At 42.2% G+C, this 15376-nt stretch overlaps 1 protein-coding gene across 3 annotated transcripts in view; it reads right to left on the bottom strand.

Annotated features, from left to right (window-relative positions):
* Positions 1 to 15376, bottom strand: part of CDKAL1 (CDK5 regulatory subunit associated protein 1 like 1) — a 633148-nt gene that overhangs the window by 32653 nt on the left and 585119 nt on the right. The window lies entirely within an intron of this gene.

The following is a 15376-nucleotide window of genomic DNA, read 5'->3' as shown; positions in this document are numbered from 1 at the left end:
AGAAAAGGAAAGGTAAGGGCAAACACCTCAGAATCCAAAACAAAAGTGCCAGCCCAGATAGTCCTGGACTAGTAAGCGGTGTCCTCTCGGAGTTAAAGCAGATTCTGGATTGCTAGCTACTGAGCAGCTAATAGAAGAACCACTAATTCAAATTTCCTGAAAGACGCTATTATCTATGCACTAATATAAAATGAGCCTAGCATGAAATCTTACTTTCTTACATAACTATGAAACAAAACTTAGCTTCCTCCTTCAACATAAGTAAGATAATTAAGGGCTCCAAGACACACAAAAATCTTCTAAGTATCACTTGGTTTCTCCAAGCAACGTTGCACAACAAGCCAGAACAAGCTGCTTCTAATCCAAATTCATGAAAATATTTTGGCAATGGGGAACAGTAGTAATAAACATTAATTTGAGATATGAGGGATGTAACACTAAAGAAAATGCCTCAAAAAGTAGTCATTAAGTCCCTGCATCTAAACATTTCACACATTGCATATAACTCTGCAATTACTGATTAATTCCTATGGCTATTTCCTTATTAAATACATTTACTCTCTCATAAGCAGCCGTCTCTTCTTTGTTGCAGCCACGACTCCATGTTCATGTTTTATTTTTTATTTTATTTTTTTTAGGAAGAAAGACAGCAAAGATATGGGACTGTTAATTCTCTACAGGATCGATCTACATTTACGGTCTAAGCACACATCTTTAATAACAAAGAAGTTAAATCAACCAAAACACTGGCTGAAGAAATGTGACCAGTCGAAAACATTCTACCCTTCAAAGTTTCGTCCACTGTGAAGTACAACATTTAAAGCACCAATTACTTCTTTCTAACAAGGTTTTCAAAATGTCTGATGTAGTAGCAACTAGCTGCACAGAATGATTGTGCCTAGAATTATTTTTGCCTTTGCTGATTGATAAATACAACTCTCTGTATCAAAGCACACGGACAAGAAGATTTCAAAAAAGCCATCCCTAGGGGCACCTGGGTGGCTCAGTGGGTTAAAGCCTCTGCCTTTGGCTCGGGTCATGATCTCAGGGTCCTGGGATCAAGCCCCACATCGGGCTCACTGCTTGGCAGGGAGCCTGCTTCCTCCTCTCTCTCTGCCTCTCTCTCTGCCTACTTGTGATCTCTATCTGTCAAATAAATAAATAAAATCTTAAAAAAAAAAAGCCGTCCCTATTCTCATATGTAGGGACTTGTTACCGCAGTCGGGCAGTTAGGGTTTAGGAAACGTAAACACAGCTGCACTAAACAGACCACCTAACAATTAAAAACAAAACACCAAACTCTCCTCTCCATCATACGATGCCAATACCTAAACACACTATAACTTACAATCTTTTTTTACTATCTTGTTCAAAATGTAGCCCCCTTAGCCAAAGGTCGTAAGGTCTCTAGGAGGATACTTACCAGGCACTTCCTTCACTCCCTGAAAGCTAATGAACTTTCCTGCCACATTCACCCCTTTTGAAAATTGAGTGGCAACCAAAGAACATCTCCCCAACTTCTCCATCGAATGGGAACGGCTGTTTATTTAACAAGAATGATGAATATTGGTTTTTACTGAAGTATATTCTTCTGGAGGAAAACTTAGCATGTTTGTACACATTTCACAGTGTGAGTTGCTTATGACTTAGGCTAAGTATCTGTCAATGGTTCTTAAGGAAATCTGCAATTACACTTCATCTCACATTAAGTTTTCGGGAAACGAATCTAGCAACAATATGAGATTGTTGAGCCTCTGAGACGGTAGCTGCTGCTTCTGTCTTGTTTGAATGAAGGTGGACGGCTGTTGTCCGCACTGCTGGGATCCCCTGGCTCACCAGGTAACAGCCACGCGAGCTCACACAGACCAGAGTCGGGGAGACTTGCCACGTGTGCACAGCAGAGGGTGGGGCTTCTGATCAACCACCAGAGAACTATTTCCAGTTGAGTATTTAACTGTTATTTGCCACAAGGATGCAGGGAAATGGCTATGTGCGGTAATTTACGGAGGCAAACATCTTCCTGTCACCTCTTCTGTCCCCTTACTCATGCATCCTGTCTCACCAGTGAGGCTCTTAAAGTTCCTCGAAAGACACAAAGCAAAAATGAGCATAAGGAAGCCAGGACTTGGATGAAAAGCTGCTGCAATCTATTCCAATCCCCTTAAAAAACTAACTAAAATGAATAATAAATGCCTTCCTCGATATACATGTATATAAGACTGAAGTTGCAATGAAGTGACTATCAGAAACAACCTTTAAGAGAATTGACTATTTCCCGTAACCTTAAAAACACCCATGACATTAAGGAGCGGGGGTGGAGGGGGTAGGTTTCAGGTGGAACTCGGGGGGAAAATTTAAAAAACGGACAAATTCCTAAGAATACGTGAGAGGTTGACGATGAAGTGTTTCATAAAGATTGTGACTGGCAGCACAAATTAGGATGCCAGTGGAATCAGGCACCCAAAGAACGGTCTAGAGCTGGCGTCGAGACAGCAGGAACGTTCAAGGACAGGAGGGAAGGGGATGCTTGGAGGGAGGAGGGATGGTCAAAGCAGGGGTGTGGCCTGCCCGCAGAACCTGGCAGAGAGAGCCTCAAGGAGGGTTACTTAAAAACACGAGCTACCACATGTTTGAAGCAGATGTTAGATGGGAGAACACGGGGTCTGAGTAGATTATTAAGATAGAGAGGTGAGGACATTTACTCAGCGTGAAAAGGAGAGGTCAGGAAGTAGCAGGACATGGGAAAAGGAGAGTTGGGTTATAAGATTTAAAACACCTCTCAGTTCCAAAGTTCTAGGTCCTCCTTTGTGGTAGATCGGTAGGATGGGGGCTGGTGCGCCCACAAGTTTCCCGATGCGAAAATACATACTCTGAATCCAGGCTCACTTTCCCTAAAGTCAACATATGCTTCAAGCACGCAGCTCTTTTCTTGCTGCACTGAAAAGTAACGTGATCTCGGGCGCCTGGGTGGCTCAGTGGGTTAAGCCTCTGCCTTCGGCTCGGGTCATGATCTCAGGGTCCTGGGATCGAGCCCCGCATTGGGCTCTCTGCTCAGCGGGGAGCCTGCTTCTCCCCCCACCCCCCGCCTCTCTGCCTACTTGTGTTCTCTCTCTGTCAAATAAATTAAAAAAATCTTAAAAAGAAAAAAAGATGTTTCATGAAGGGCCAGGGTGTCTCAGTCGGTAGACCATGATCTTGGTAGACCTTGATCTCAGGGTTGTGAGTTTGAGCCCTACGTTGGGCAAGGGGTGTACTTAAATAAATAAAACAACAGCAAAAAGGATGTTTTATGAAAAATGAATGATAAAAATGGTCTTGTAAAACCATTCTTCTTCCATGTCACAGACTGCATCCCCAAAGTGAGGCAAAGTGCAGGAAAAAGGCCTCATGGGATCCTGCATTACTGGTGATCTCACAGAGCTGGATACGAAAGAACGCACCTGGTAGAGTTTTCCAGGCCTTGTTGGAAAGACGGGACAAGGGGTCTTATGGTTACTTATCTATTCATTTATCCATAAAGCCTGGAAATAAAGGCAGGAGTCCCATAAACGGACCAGGAAGTCAGCAGCTGAAGCGGGTTTGGCGATCTCCGATTTCAAAGAGAAGAAACTGAGGCCCGGCCAGATGTGGTGATTTGCTCTGGGGCACGGGCAGAAGGAAGAAGAGGAAGTCCCGGAGCCCCTCCCACTACCTGGGGCCTCCCACTTGAGTGCTCACTGGAGAAAACCTACACCATCAGAGATCTGATTCTGCGGTGCGTGACTTTTCCTTGAGTAGAGAAACATCTGCGACAAACAAAAAGGAATGTTTTTAAATTCAAGTTTTGGGCAGAATTTTCTGTACATTACATAATCAGCTAGCCGTGTTATTTGTGTCACATCTATGCTTAAAATTTCCCAAGTGCCCAAAAGTTGTGAGAAACATCAGTTCTAACCATATGGCCAGATAACACACACAAAACAGCCTTGCGTTAACAAAGCAGTGGTTTCCGGCAGAATGTGGCTGCTGAATGAATGCTCATTCGAGTATACTGTTTCCCCATTTGTCCTCAGAAAGTTCCTACCTGACTAAGGACTGAAGAGAGACACTGAAGAGAATTGCTTTCAGGCCGGCGCACAATACAACCTTAACCAAAGACCGTAGAGCCTGTGGCCTTCACCTTTACGTGGGAAGAAATGTTACTTGTGTTAAGACTCCCTTGTGCTAGAAGAAGTAGAAGGTTTCTTTTAAACTTCTACAGATGACTTTAAATATAAACTTCACACAAAGTTTATTTTTTCTTTCTTAGTCCCTCCCTAGCTCTCCACGTCCTCACTTCTGTTTTACTTATAGAAGCAGCCTGGGATAAGGCTTTGGAAAAAAAATTCCAATTCAATCTCTACTGGAGAGTTAGGTCTGAAAGATCTCGGTATTTCAGTGTTAACAGCTCAGTATCCAAAAAACATTCATAAAGGACAGATGCATATTTGAGTACCGGTACAAGAGAAATATTTCTTTCTTGCAACAGTTATAGGAGGGTAAAGAAATTATTTTGCTTCCCCTGAAGAGTTTCTAGAAATTAATTCTTCTGTCCAATAGCCTTAGGGGAAAAAAGGAGATTAAAACACATATATCAAAAGCTCTCATAATTATTTATATCACATTCCTAATAAACTTGAATATCCGTTTATCCTACAAAATGTTCTGACATGCAATTTCCGCAGCTAAGTTGTTGAGGGTTTCTTTCTTTCTTTCTTTTATTGTTTTTCTTTGTTTTCTTGGTTTTTGTAGATAATAAAATACAATTTTTCTACCTGACTGGTTTCTGAATGCATGACTCTGGGAAATGTCAAATGTCTTTCTTTAGTTCCAGTCAAATTAGTTTTTTTTTTCCCCCCTCCCCTAAGCTGCCTGGAACATGTTAAACACAAGGCTGTGACCTTAAACTCTGAAATAATATTTCTAGTGTCTGTGCAAAAGCCTGCCCTCACATACACCTTTAGACTAATTACTGCAGTGTAATGTTGCCGGTGAACCACTGTAATTACACTTGGAGAAAAGTATGGTCTTGTTCTTTCCTAGCTAATGAAAATGATAACCTTTCCATTTTGATTCATCATTCTCAACAGGCAGAGCATGCGATGCTGGGTCTCCAGGGTATCCGGTAATTTTCCTGACTGTTTATGCACACTTCTGTTTTCTGGCCCTGCAGACGCTGGAACGAAAGAACCAGGCATACTAATGCTAACAACAGTCAACAGTAATAATAGCAATAACATTAAAATTTAATATCATCCTTACTCGACAATTCCATTCCGTAATGAAAGGGCCATGACACAGGAATGTGTGTCAAAAAATGATGATGGCGCAGAAAACAAGTAATGGGACTCAAAGTCCGTCGTATTCAAAATGCTTGCCGTCCGTCTGCTGGTCTACCTAGAGATTCTTGAGAGATGTTGGGTGGTTTCTTCTCAAAGGGGCTGATTCGTATCTGACTCTAAGACAATGACTGAAAATACATTTTATCAGACTTTTTAAAAGCAGTATCTTCTGGGTGAAAAAAAGAAATATTCTTTAGCTCTCCTTATTAACAGGAATAAATATATGCAAAAGAAAAAGAATGTTCCTTTGAGGTAGAATATCCATTCCCGGAAGTAGCTGACCCATGCCTATGAGTGCCTCAGTGGTCCTATTGTTCCTTCCTCATATTTCAGAAGAAACACCAAGAAAATTGGGGAAAAAAAAAAAAAGTCTTTTTGCAAAAGTAGGGATGCAATATACAAAGGCCAGATGCCAGGGACCTCCGGAATCCGATCAGATTATGACGTTTCTTTTTTTTATTATTTATTTATTTATTTGACAGAGAGAGAGATCACAAGTAGGCAGAGAGGCAGGCAGAAAGAGAGAGATGAGGAAGCAGGCTCCCTGCTGAGCAGAGAGCCCGATGTGGGACTCGATCCCAGGACCCTGAGATCATGACCTGAGCTGAAGGCAGCGGCTTAACCCACTGAGCCACCCAGGTGCCCAGACTATGACGTTTCTTCTAATAGCAGCCCTGTGGCCTGTCTTCTTCAGTCGCTGCCTGGCTTGCTTTCTGTCTTGTGCCCACTTCAGCAAGAGAAAAGGGAGAGAAGAGGGAGTCTTTTCCCACTTAGAGGTAAAATCCCATTCTAATAACAGAGCTCTTTTCATCTGCTGGGTGAGAGCCAACAGTAATAGTACAATAACCCTGCTTTATTGATCTGGTTAAAATAATTCTCAACAGCAAACAGTTATGTGAGAAATGCCAACCTGATCCCTTTGCAGTATTAGAAATGTATACCTGGGTGCTTACTGACCTGCCAATTCAAAAAACAGCCAAGTTTTAACCACCTGCCTGTAAATTTTCAGTATTCTAGAACATTCTAAGGTGTTACCTACAACGCTTTTGTGAAGATTTTTTTTTTTAAACTGGGTAAGAACACAGAACATGAGATCTACTCTCTTAACAAACAGAGATGAGTGGCCCTTTTTTATCACAAAACTAGCACAAAGTATGTTAGATCTATTTTTCCCACATCAGGAAAGCTTGACAATGCCCAGGCAGCGTAGGAAGGTGCTCAACAAACATTTAGAACTATCTCAAGTCCCAAAGCCAGATGCTGCCAGTAGTATCTATCCATGAGATCTTATCAACAGGATGACTAAAGGAGGCCAACATGAGACATGTGTGTGGAACACTTTTTTATTAAAAGTTTGATTCTAAGATTAAATGTTAATCTCCACGTACTTCCACCTTCCCCATCTTTTCACACTGGTCTCTACCAATCGTGACTCTGCACGTGTGGGCCACTCTTTGACGGGCTTCTCTTGGGGCACAGAAAGTGACCACACTTATGACTCAGGACAGTTGAACAGATAACCTTCCTGGAAGGAACAACAGGAACAATAGGACCACTGAGGCACTCATAGGCATAAGTCAGCTTTAGGATTTGTGTTTCACTGATGACACAGTAAACTAGCTAGATCACAAAGAGAGAGAAAGAAGAAAGAAAGACCACTGGGTTTTAGAGATTTGGTGTTTATGTAATTCTACTAATACGCAGTAATTACTTGCCAATTGCTTTCACATCTTCACTCAGAAGTACTGAGCGAAGGTTGCTGAGAGCCTAAACACTATCAAACGCTTTATTAAAACAGTATACGCCTCAGAAGAATTCAAAGAAAGGTCCAGACAGTTGGAGGAAGAAAGGTATGGGAATGGTATACAGGACACCTTGCAATTTTCTCTGTGGTGAGAAGAAGGCTTCTTTTCAAATACTAAATTAGAGGAAAGGACGGATAAGTTCTAGTATAACCAGGCTCTAGATAGGAATTTTTGGAATCATGAATTTCAGAGTTGGCATGGTTGGAAGAATAAATAGATCATTTAGTACAAATACATCATTTTACAGATGAGAAAACTAGGGCTCATTAGAGACGAAGTGTCAAGGCCAAAGTCATACAGCTTATAATATCTACCCATACCATAAAAAGTGGATTTCACCCTGACCATTGTTTTTCGGCAAGTCAGTTACTGAACTGCACTAAGCCTGCCCCACCCAGTTCAGTGGCCACTAGCCCAAGGCTGCTGAGCCCTTCAAATGTGGCAAATCCCAAGGGAGAGGCGCTATAAAATACACACCAGTACAACACAACCACTGGATGGCAAAAATTTAACATGAATAAAATAATGTAAACTATTTCATGAATTTTATGCTGATTACATGCTGAAATATTTTTGACATACGGAGTTAAACACATTATTAAGATTAACTTCATCTGGGTTTGTTTGTTTGTTTGTTTGGTTTTTTTTTTGGTCCTTTTTTAGTGTTGCTACCAGAAAATTTAAAATACTATGTGGTTCATAGGACATTTTTACTAGACAGGGCTGCTCTAAACCAGTATTAGCTAGTTTTTAAGGATTTCACAGAAATCCTCCCTTTTACTATTTCAGAAAGGACCATCCTAGTCATTTTTCAAAAACTAGTCATTTTCAAAAAAATTGTTTTTAACTCATCACAAACACTCATAATTTCAGTAATCATAAAAATACAACAGTTTAATTTTAGGAAAGAATGCACACATATCTATCAATTATAGAGGCGGGATTTTTTGACCTGGTAAAATCCTCTTTTTGACCCTTGCACTATTCTTGTTTCCATTTTTCTGGTGGATCACAGTCTCCCCAAAAGCGAAGGCATGAGCAGCTTGTTTGTTGTTTTTAGGGAGATTGAGGCAACCAAGGGGAGGCCATCTGAATTTTCCACTCTGTCCTCCTCCATTTTGCGTGGCTGCGAAGGCAGCCTTTTCCAACAAATAAACAAACAATGGTGTTTGGACTAAAAAGGCAGAGATCGAGCTATTCTCAAATTCATTTTCAAAAAGCCCAAAATGAATGTCCCACATACATAACCGACTTTGGTAGGAGACATCTTCCCCTTACCAACCCTGTTACCAAAGAACTCAGCATAGACGTGAGCAATAAATTACACCCCACCATCTTTCAACCATTTGCCAGCCAGGATTGAGGCAGAGGGAGGCAGAAAGGATTAAGCAGAAATCAAAGACAGCCAAGCTCTAATGGTGTCTAATTAGCATTACAAAAGACGCGGCCCCAATCTTTCAGCAGCGGGCAATACATCTCATTAAAGAAGACTGAATAACAATTCTTCTCTCCTGCTCCCCCCCCACTCTCTCCCCCTAACCGCCCCCCCCCCCCCCCCCAACACTCCTTGGCTTAGCTCCGGGAGACCCGGAGAGCTCAGTCCCAGCCCTTTTGTCTTATTGGCTGGGCTTTCAGGCTGCAGGGGAAAGAGCCTACTTGTATTACTGTGCACCTGCATCCCAGTGATTTATTCTGATTTCCTCTCCTGCCGTGAAAATGTAGCTTCTTCAAGCACATACAAGTTCTGCTATGCAGTTCATGGGTCTAGAATATTGAGGAATGGCAATGATAACCTCAAAAAAATGGATACTAGTTCCCCCTAAAACGTCTTTATTTAAAGAAATTGATTTCTCTTCACCTAGTCTGTTTTCCCCCTTTAATATTACTCCACCGTCTCAGAGTTAATGAAGCTGAACTGAAATTCTACCCAATTTTATTGCAACCGGTAGTCAGCTGCGAGTGTGCGCGTGCGCACACGCCTGCATACGCGCATCGGGAAATTTAAACTAGTCTGGTTCAACGCCATCCTCTGCCCCTCTTTGCTCTCGAGGACAGACAAGCGCAAAAATACGTATAAAACCCAACCTGAAAAAACTGCGGTTACAGATGAACACGGTAGTTTTTGTATAGCAGGTGGGTAGTTTTTATATAAAATGTAAAGCGCAAATAAAAGATCCTATGTAAACCAAGAACAAAAAAATATCCTTCCACGGTGAGCACCAAGAAAGATGGAAGCCTCAAGTAATCCTATGAATTCTTTCCTATCAAGCTACTGTGGGGGGAGGACTGAGTGGGGAGGAGAAAGGAAAGATCCCAGCCACTCAATCCAAACAATTTCCAATTCTGAGCTTTATTTTTTGATCAGGAACACCTTTCAGAAAAGAATCTAGTTCTGCGGGCTGCTTTGATTTTTCAATGGCCTCTCGGGCCAAACGCACTATTGCATAGTCTACTGAAACCCGAGCATGGTCAGGTCTGTGCCGGGCTCTAGTAGGAGCTCTTCACGGCTACCAAGACTCCATAGCAGAAACCAAGCCAACTCGCGGCACAGCTGAGAAAACCTCAGGGAACCTATCTGGTCTGTATAGACCTTTCCAGCTGATGCAAAGTTACTGTATTGCAGGAACGGGGAGACCTTGGGGAGTCAAGTCATTAATTACAGCGCAGACAGCTGACCTGGGGTAAGACATTTGAAGGCTACTCATACCCCGCGCCTAGTAGCTAGGGTCCAGTTAAAATAAACGTAAGGGTATCACTTAAATCCTAAAAGGCCTTTTTCTCTATCTGGCGAACTATTCAGCATTCACGAACTGATTTCCATCGTCCGTCCTACAGTTAGAGTGGGTTTTTAAAAACCCTCTCTCCCACTGAATTTTTGTCTCATAGATCACATTGCATTTTATTTTCCACTTCTTGTCTATTTCCACCTTCAAGTGTTGCCTGTTAAGGGCACCCAAATGGATTGCGTTAGTATGAATTCCATACTGCTTTATCTTTTAAAGCACAATCATTGTGTATTTTAACCCACAGTGACCCGATTTCTCCTTAAAACCACAGCCCCAGTCTAGAGCCCTGCATCTAGAGGTTTCTGGGTACCGTGGTACAATCTCCTTCCCTTTTAAGACAGACCCTAGCCAACCGGAGAAGAGCTTGAGGAGGACTAATCAGGAAGTCAGGATGCCTTCTGCCATTAACTAGTTGTTTCAAGCAAGTCATTTCCTTTGTGGGGGGCTCAGGTTCCTCCTCTAAAAACAAGGCAGGGGGATTTGAAATCAGCCATCTGTAAGGCCCTTTCTGGCTCGCATATCCTGTGTTTCTAAATTAGGAGTTTCTGAAGGAGGCAGGACTGGAGGAGTCCTGCAGTGACACAGAGGACCCCGGATGGACAGCAAGGTGCTTTTGGCCATGACAATGGTGGTGGCAGGTCGGCAGGGGCTGGGACCAATGGCTGCTGTAGCCTGAGAGCTCAGACAGTCTCAACACCCCCGGGGCTCCCTCCTTTCTCCTCCAGAGCTGACACACAGTCTAGGTTTCATGTTTGCCAAAGGGCAAGGGTGAATGAAGAGCGGATAGGAGTTAACAATTCAGGGACTTGGTTCACCTACGTGAAAGAAATAATTAACACCATTACCTGGCTCCAGCCTTGAGTTTTCAGATTAATAACCCAGCTTCTGGGAGCCAGTGGATAGGCAGGAGGAGTGTGATTACTATCAGTAATACAGCTGATAGCATTCCTGCGACCGCCAGGAGTCAATTTGGAAATTTCCTGCATCTTCCATTTACTGGAAGCAGACAGCTCTCTGGGCTGAGACATGTTCCCAAGTTCACCATTACTACTAGAGATGTTGATTCAAGCAGCTGGGAGACGACTCTAATTTCAAGTAGAGGAGTGTCTTGCGGCTCTATCCAATTATTGCTTCAGAATGGGCATAACTTCACGAAAGCAATACTTGGAGTCCATGACGATTCAGAGTCGAGACTGTTGCTAAGCCAGCTAAACGAGGAGGCAGAGCAATCAGGGTCCCAGCCTTGAGGAGTGCAGGTCAGCAGGCCTGCGGGACCTCCTGCCTCCTTCTGGAACAATCTTGCCTGAAAAGCAGAGATAACTCTTGTGGCTCCCCTTTGCAAAGGCAGGACTCAAAAGGATTTCAGAAAAGGAAGACAAAGCCTATTTAATGGGGAGATAGGAAGAAAACTGTCCAATATTGATAAATGTACAATTCACGTCTCAGGACCTATTGGAAAGATGAATTATGCCGAAAAAGATCCTGACCGGCTCCTTGTCATTTCTAAAACATGATCCTATGCCTGCCTGAAAGAGTTAAGGCAGTATAAATATTTATCACCCTTCTTTCAAAAGGATAAGAAAAATTCCTTTTGCATACATGAATTTCAGATCGCTAAGCAAACATCAGGATATGGTCAGAGGCCCACCATCTTAATGAGGATATGGTAATGATAATGTGTGTGCGTGTGTGTGTGTGTGTGTGTGTGTGTTTGCTGTGGCTCGCTTATGTGTGATCCAAAAAAGGGCATATGGGTGGGATGACAGGAATCCCATCCAGGGCTTACAGAGGGACTGGAGTGAAAGATTCATTAAAAGTGATAAATAGGATATGCTTTTCTTAATGTTTTGCAATTGCATATTCAATATAGCAGGCCAGTGACTACGCATTTTAACTGTCTTTATTTTTGCGAGAGCTGCCAGATTTTAATTACAGATTAAACAGTTATTTGCAAATGAGTACCTCTTCATTAACATATCAGAATCATAATAAACAATTCTCTGCTACAAAACAGCACACAGAACAGTGTGAAGTTGAAGAACAGTACATACAGATGGCGTTACAGCAGGGCAAAACACCCTCCTTGCCTTGGGCACACTGATCGGTTAAAAAAAATTCTAAGGGCAATGACCTTGGGGAACGCTGGCAAGATTCTGAATGTTCTGAGATTGGAGATTCTGTTTCTTTTGTTTGTGGCCACGCCTGGCTCATAGCAGGTTCTCAATAAATATTTGCTGAATGAATGAATGAAAGAGCCAGCGCTCTGGAGGAGTATGTAGTTATATTTTTGGAGTTATGTGATCATGTGCTGATACTTTTTTTTTTAAAATAACACTGCTAAGCTGCAATCAGATCATCTAGGAGGTTATTCTCAAGGGATTTAATTCTGTAATGTATTGAAGGGCCATGGGAGAAATGCATTTCTCACTGCCTTCATAACATATAACAGCTGTAATAATCTTATTTCATATAATTCCTCATTTATTTTTATTAAAGACTTAATTTTGTTTTAGAGCAACACTGAGAGGAAGGTTCAGGGGATTTTCCAGCCTCTCCCTGCCCGGACATGCACAGCATCCCCACCCCCACTGACGGAGTAGATCTGCTCACTGTAACCAGGGCACCACTCTGGGGAGGGATGTCCACAACAGTCCCTTACTGTTCATCTTCACGTATACTTTTGTTGCTTCTAACTCATAAACGAAGAAACACAGAGAAGCGAAGTACCTCACTCAAGGCTACGTTGTGAGCTACAGCTCCCAGGAGCACCTACCAGGCCCAGTGTTCTCCCAAATACACAGACTACATCCTCTCTTTGCTACATTATTTGTGTCTAGAACAAGGTACACACACACAAACTCCTTAAAAAAAAAAAAAAAAAAAGGAGGTACTCTAATAAGCACACACAACACAGTAACAGAAAAAAGATGAGAAATGGAAAAGTCATTTTCGGCATCCTTCCCTCCATAGAGAAAGATGGAACATAATTAAAATATATTCTCAAAACCGTCCACGAGAGTTTCCTGCTTTGGTGCTAATATATCAAATATAGAACTGCCGATGTCAAGATGCACACTAAGAAAACCATCTTCAAGGACTGACTTCAGGAAGAAGAAGATGCTGCGGCCTTCCGCCAGTCAGAGACGGGAGACGTGGGGAAAAGGAAAGTCAGATGAGGGAGTTTCTCGAATAGCAGATCATCAGCAGAAGACAAAACCACAGAAGCTTCTTCAGAAGATGTACTTGTTCCCCCACCTTTTTAGGGGATGTACAAGAGAAGTACAAATTGATAAGGCAAATCAATAGCCCCATGGATCATTCACACCTAGGCGAACAAAAGTAACTCGGGTAGAAGTTTGAAAATTCCAACATGTTAACCCAGTTTCCTTAACAGTTATTTCAGAGGGGCTGAAGGGTTCTAAAAATCCTTGGAGCTGTAGGAGCGGATCCTACCAAGCCCGCTGGTGTATTACTGCGGATACATTCCTTGGGATCATGAGGACTGGCAAGTGGTATAAAACTTAAAGTTCTCAGATTTACGGTTTCAAGGAATGGTGGGGGGTCGGGTAGGGGGAGTCATGATAAAGTCGGAACAATCCCATAAGGACAATCTCATTCTACTACTTACTTCTCACCACCAGGATGACAAGCACAGACCATCCCTACCACTGCTTCCCTTCCGGTGCTGGGCTCTCAGCTTTCCCCTATTTCTTCACAAATACCCTTGCTCTACAGATCAGGAGCCTAAGGCCCGCTGATGTGTTCTTAGCTGAAATCAGGGTTTATAATGGTGAAGCTGAATAGGTTTTTTTGTTTTTTTTTTTTTTTTTGAGCGTTCTAAAATTCAGAGTGATAGTAATCTATTACTTGGAATATATGTAAACGTAATTATACAGCAAATAGAAATGTTGTATGAAGGTGAAAGTTAATAGCTTAAAATATTCCATCATAAAAATTTTATTCCTAATTTTAAAAAAATACGAAGATATATTATAAATAAATGATGACTTTCAAATTCTGCAGCTTGCCACAAAGCTAGTAGGAAAAAAAAAAACCCCAAAATGGATTTAATGCTAATTATTCACCCCCTCCCTCCCCAGCATTTCCTAGAAAACACAGGGGAAATGCCCCCTGAGGACCTACTTGCTCACCCCTAACTGAGCAACTTCACCTTCAGCACCTGACTTTGTGGAGTGTGAGTCCTGAGGTTACACGAGGCCCAGGCTGATAAATGAAGGAGGCATCTCATTATTAAGAAGTAAACCCATCATAATGGATGGCGGATTCAGGGCCATTAGTTTTATAAGCCTATTTCAGGTAATGTTTCCATTCTGCTCTCATTGTCCCTCACACTCCTCCCTCCCCTCAGCTTCCCCTCACCTCCCCATCAAGCAGTGCAGGCTTCCTGAAGCCTCTTCTCTCTCGGAAAATCCCAGACCTTCTTGGCAAAGGTATTGCGGACTTCCCGGACCCTGAGAAGAGGTAAGGCAAGCCCAGCAGGGGCCGGCTCACGGCACACGAATTACTTCCCTTCTTTCACAATGACTTTAACAGGATCATCTTTCATAACGTGATCCTGCCCTTTCCTCCCATTGAAAAGCCTTATGTACAAGTGAAAATCAACATTAAAAACAAGAAAACGAGTTAAAAAAAATAGCTAAAAAATAGGGCCTCCTCTTCATTATCTGAGCTCGGAATGACATGGGGCATACATCACATTAACAGCAGGTCCATGTTCTGGCCACATATCTATCCGTGGGATTACCGCATCGATGTGAAACATTTACAGAGAGACAATGAACCCTGGCTTTGTGAAATAATTTGATCTTATAAAGATCCTTAAATATACAGCTCCTGCCATATAGCTCAGAATGACAGTAAGAAATGTAATTTCACGACTGGATCCTTTTCCCTCCCACCTTTCCCTCTCCCCAGTACACTGTGATTGCCCCTTCGCATCTCCATTTCTCATCATCACTGCCCAAAGCTTGCAACACTGGCTGCTACTTTCTTTTTTAAGTCATGTTTCTTATGTAGCTGCCTGACCAAAGCACCAAGGGATGATAAGACAGGTTGAGTTCCAGCGAGATTCTGACTTTCGTTTGGACAAGTGATGCATCTCTCCATCTATAAAATGGGGAAAGCTTGAATCGAACCATCTTTGAATTTGAAAGCACATGAAAACATCAGTGAAAACACAACAGAATACAAATTTCACTTCTCCCACTGATTTATTCAACATTTCTGGGTAAATTGTTAGGCTCTGAGAACACTTGTATCAAAAATAAACTATTACTCTATGTGTTTGCTTTCATTATCTTTTTGGGAAATCATCAAATACGATCAGTAAGTGATGATTCTTCAATTTCCTTATAAAACAAATGTTTGAATAAATTCAGTAGTCGTTTTTGAGATAATATATCTC

The sequence above is a fragment of the Neovison vison genome, chromosome 1 (genome assembly GCF_020171115.1).
Source record: "Neovison vison isolate M4711 chromosome 1, ASM_NN_V1, whole genome shotgun sequence".
Taxonomy (NCBI): Eukaryota; Metazoa; Chordata; class Mammalia; order Carnivora; family Mustelidae; genus Neogale; species Neogale vison.
The sequence above is the reverse complement of the archived record's forward strand: the minus strand, read 5'-3'. Positions and strand labels throughout refer to the sequence as shown.